Source organism: Littorina saxatilis, linkage group LG6 (genome assembly GCF_037325665.1).
Source record: "Littorina saxatilis isolate snail1 linkage group LG6, US_GU_Lsax_2.0, whole genome shotgun sequence".
Classification (NCBI taxonomy): Eukaryota; Metazoa; Mollusca; class Gastropoda; order Littorinimorpha; family Littorinidae; genus Littorina; species Littorina saxatilis.
Window position 1 is genome coordinate 34,991,003 of NC_090250.1, and position 5,520 is coordinate 34,996,522.

Here is a 5,520-nt window from a genome sequence, read left to right on the forward strand (position 1 = left end):
GGGTCCAGTTAGTCGATATTAAAACAGGCGCTAGATACACCCAGAATACGAATACGAATACGAATACTTTATTATCTCATACAGAAAAATTTCAGTGTGGTGCACATTAAAAGACAAAACAAATAATAAGACAACAGATAAAAATACCATACGAAGCATACTACACTCGCGCACGCATATGTACACTAACAGGAATAGTAACATGATTCCAAATAGGTTCAGGAGGGTCTAGTTAGTCGCTTTAAAAACAGGCGCTAGATACACTCAGTATAGCTTCAGGAGGGTCAAGTTAGTTGCTTTAAAAACGGGCGCTAGATACACCCAGAATAGCTTCAGGGGGGTCTAGTTAGTCGCTTTAAAACAGGCGCTAGATACACAGAATAGCACCAGGAGGGTCTAGTTAGTCGCTTTAAAAACAGGCGCTAGATACACCCAGAATAGCTTCAGGAGGGTCGAGTTAGTCCGTTAAAAACAGGCGTTAGATACACCCAGGATAGCTTCAGGGGGGTCTAGTTTGTCGCTTTAAAAACGGACGCTAGATACATCCAGAATAGCTTCAGGAGGGTCTAGTTAGTCGCTTTAAAAACAGGCGCTATATACACCCAGTATAGCTTCATGAGGTCTAGTTAATCGCTTTAAAAACAGGCGCCAGATACACCCAGAATAGCACCAGGAGGTTCTAGTTAGACGGTTAAAAAACAGGCGCTAGATACACACAAAATAGCTTCCGGAGGGTCTAGTTAGTCGCTATTAGAACAGGCGCTAGAATAGCTTCAGGAAGGGTCTAGTTAATCGCTTTAAAAACAGGCGCTAGATACACTCAGTATAGCTTCAGGAGGGTCTAGTTAGTCGCTTTAAAAACGGGCCCTAAATACACCCAGAATAGCACCAGGGGGTCCAGTTAGTCGCTTTAAAACAGGCGCTAGATACACACAGAATAGCACCAGGAGCGTCTAGTTAGTCGTTTTAAAAACAGGCGCTAGATACGCCCAGAATAGCATCAGGAGGGTCTAGTTAGGAGCTTTATAAACAGACGGCAGACACAAGGATAATAGCTTTAGGAAGGTCTAATTAGTCGCTTTAAAAGCAGGCGCTAGATACACCCAGAATAGCTTCAGGAGGGTCTCGTTAGTCGCTTAAAACAGGCGCTAGATACACCCAGGATAGCTTCAGGGGGTCTAGTTAGTCGCTTTAAAAACAGGTGCTAGGTACACCCAGGATAGCTTCAGGAGGGTCTAGTTAGTCGCTTTAAAAACAGGCGCTAGATACACCCAGAATAGCTTCAGGAGGGTCTAAGTTAGTCGCTTTAAAAACAGGCGCAAGACACTCAGAATAGCTGCAGGGGGGTCTAAGTTAGTTGCTTTAAAAACAGGAGCTAGATACATCCAGAATAGCTTCAGGGGGTCTAGTTAGTCGCTTTAAAAACAGGCGCTAGATACACCCAGAATAGCTTGTTTGTTTGTTTGTTTGTTTGCTTAACGCCCAGCCGACCACGAAGGGCCATATCAGGGCGGTGCTGCTTTGACATATAACGTGCGCCACACACAAGACAGAAGTCGCAGCACAGGCTTCATGTCTCACCCAGTCACATTATTCTGACACCGGACCAACCAGTCCTAGCACTAACCCCATAATGCCAGACGCCAGGCGGAGCAGCCACTAGATTGCCAATTTTAAAGTCTTAGGTATGACCCGGCCGGGGTTCGAACCCACGACCTCCCGATCACGGGGCGGACTCCTTACCACTAGGCCAACCGTGCCGGTCCCAGAATAGCTTCAGGAGGGTCTAAGTTAGTCGCTTTAAAAACAGGCGCTAGACACCCAGAATAGCTGCAGGAGAGTCTAGTTAGTACAATGTAGCTTCAAAAAGAGGCGCCAGAGACACCAAGAATAGCTTCAGGAAGGTCTAGTTAGAAGCTCCAAAAACAGGCTCTTGACGCACCGAAAATAGCTTCAGGGAGGTTTAGTTTGTAGCTTTAAAAACAGGCGCCAGACGCACAAAAATAGCTTCAGGAAGGTCCAATTAATCGGTTTACGCACAGACTCAGAATAGTTTTAAAGAAGGTCTAGTTAGAAGCTTCAAAAACAGGCGCCCGATACACGTAGAATTGCTTCATGTTCAACCACGTTTTGGTCTTTGCAGTCATGTGTATGCATAGTTAAACGTTTTGTAAGTAATGTAAGTCACTAGGAAATGATGTACAGTGGTATTTGCGCCATATAAATACCCTTATTCTATAATTATCATTGCCTAGAAAAACCCCATCTACTATTGATGTGTCTGGCGCCTGTGCGGCATCAAGTGGCGGAGGTCTTGTGGGCGGGGGACAGTATTTGTCAAGTACGGCTGTATTTCTTTTTGTTAGTGACGATAAAATCTCGCCGAAGCCAGCTCATCAAGAACGGTTGTATTGTTTTCTGTTTGTGACAGTTACATTACGGCGCAGAACTGGGTCTGACATAAGCAGCCAAGAAAGACAGAATTAAAAGAAATAGAAGAAAAGCAGGAGAAACAGAATGTGTGTGTGAGTGTGTGTGTGTGTGTGTGTGTGTCACAGTGTGTGTGTGTGTGTGTGTGTGTGTGTGTGTGTGTGTGTCACAGTGTGTGTGTGTGTGTGTGTGTGTGTGTGTGTGTGTGTGTGTGTGTGTGTTTGTTTGTGTGAGGGTATGCATGTGTGTTCTTGAACCACAAAACGAGGCGGCGAGTCTCCATTAGTCAATACAGGTTGAAACACCAGCACCGAGCGTCATGAGTGCTACCGCGCTCTGGCTTATCACACGATCACTGATATCGGACACACTACGATTTTCTATAACATTAAAGTATGTGTTATGACAAAGAATTATTAGGATCAACAGTTTTACACAAAGAATTTCAAATCCTACCCCAATACGTTCGAAAGAAACGTTACCGGAACGAGCTCAAAGCGCATGTTGCTGTTAAATGAAGGCAGCTCTCTCATGCCCGGCACTTCTGTCGCACTTTCTGTGACAAACTGTCTCTGCAGATGTGACAATTTGAGACAGATTACGCAGTTAGTAATTGCGCATATGCGACAATCTATTCAGGATCTGTGACAAGATCATATTTTGTGAATAGCCCTGGGGGAATAGCTCAGTCGGTAGTGGCGCTGGCTTTAAAACAAGTTGTCGCTATATCGGCGTGAGTTCAATCCCCACGTTCGGCGAGGGATTTTTTTCCCCCAGACACAATTTGAAGTTCTCATTGTCAGCACCGTAACCAATGTAAATAACAAAGAGCTTCCCCCAAACCATGTCAGTCATTGGCAGAATGTATTCAAAAAAAATACAAAGCAGAAGCCCTAGGCGTATTATATGGTCTGTGTATTATTGAAACGGTTGAATGAAGGCAAATATATTACTTGTGGATATTTTGAATGAACCAGGATATCATGTCGTATGTATTCATTTATTCTCTTCATTCAGTCTGACATGATTTGATTCTTGAATGAAACGGTTGACTGAAAACATACTCAATTATGCAGTCCTCACGTTTATCGAACATTGTATTTGGTTGATGCATTACAACCATGTCTTTTGTACTAAATTCGCATGTTTCCGCTCAAAAGAATCTTTACCTTGTAGCCATGCATACACAAACCAAGAAGTGCTTTTAAGCTCATAACACACCACCGTAAAAGCACGCTACTTCTCAGGATCTTCTTTGAATCGGTCTGATTGTGTGTGTGTGTGTGTGTGTGTGTGTGTGTGTGTGTGTATATATGTCGTGCCGAATTCACGTAATTGCCGATTACGCGTAATGGGCAACATTTTTGCCCATTTCGCGTAATCGGCAAAACGCTGCCCAATACGTGAAATCGGCAGCGTTTTGCCGAAATCGCGTAAAGGACTCTAAAACTTGCCTATTTCGCGAATTCAGCAGCCGATTACGCGGAATCGGCAGCCGATTACGCGTAATAGGCAAGTTGCCCATTACGCGAAATCGGCAATAGTGAGTTTAGTGTGTATGTTTGTTTGTGTGTGTGTGTTTGTGTGTGTGTGTGTGTGTGTATGTGTGTGTGTGTGTGTGTGTGTGTGTGTGTGTGTGTGTGTGTGTGTGTGTGTGTGTGTGTGTGTGTGTTGTCGTCGATACTGACCATGACTGTGATAATATACTTTTTAGCACGCACGCACACACACTCACAAACACACACACACACACACACACACACACACACACACACACACACACACACACACACACACACACACACACACAGTATACTAGTGATGCAAACGAGGCAAACATTTATTTTCGAAACAAGAGAACGATAATAGGAAAAGATGAACAAATAGATGAACATGAAGAATTACGCATAATTGTGAGAAAAAAAACGCTTCTCAAAAATACAAGTTAAGCTGCTATTTTCATCTTTCAGTACCTCAAACACAGGTTATAGCTTGGCTGACATGCAGTTTGGTAGTAATTTTTATTTGTTTTTACATTTGCTGTTTTTCGGGTGGCAGTGACTGTGTCTCAATGACTGCTTTCTTTCCCTTTCTGGACTGCGTTCTGTTCGCTAAATAAGAACGAAAAAAAGGTAAGTAGGATGCGTCGCCTAAATAACAAGATAATTTCTTTAACAGAATTGTGTGATCAACAATATCAAACGCTTTCTTAAAATCGAGGAAGACGGCGCAGACTGTTTCCGAATGGTTAATGGGATTGGCAGAGAGCCATGTATCGCATAGTTTAACGAGAGCTGTGTGACACGAATGTTTAGGGCGAAATCCTGATTGAGATGGAGCGAAAAGACCACGGCTTTCCATGTGGAGAAGCAAGCACTTTTGTACATGTTTTTCTAATGGTTTTGATAGAACAGACAATAGCGAAATTGGCCTAAAATTGTTTATGTCGGTTTAGTCTTTTGTTTTGGGAAGTGGAATTACTTTTGCGGTTTTAAATATTTCTGGAAACACATTTCGGTCAATACATAAGTTGTACGCATACGTAATTGGCTCAACAAGAAAGGGTAACGCTAACTTGAGTAAGGAAGCGGGTATGTTATCGGGTCCCATTGACTTTTTATTACTCAAGTCAGTTATTAGTCGCCCGACTTCGTGGACTGCAATGAATGGGATGTTAAAAGGTTCAACTTCTTTCATATTGGCCTGGCAAAATAATTGAAGAAATTGTGGGCATTCATACTCGCTTTTGTCATTTTACCTATAGGTAGACTCCAAAAGCTTACTAGGAAGAGATAAGAAATAATCATTAAAGGCACTGGGTGAAATACCAACCGAAGTTGAATGTTGTCAGGTTTTTCATTTTGCAGTTACTTCGTTTATTGCTCTCCATAAGGAAGCGGTATCTTTCTTCTCAGAAGCAAGTTTATTAAAATAAATAAGAGAGAGAGAGAGAGAGAGAGAGAGAGAGAGAGAGAACACACACACACACACACACACACACACACACACACACACACACACACACACACACACACACACACACACACACACACACACACACACACACACAACTTGCTATTGCCGATTTCG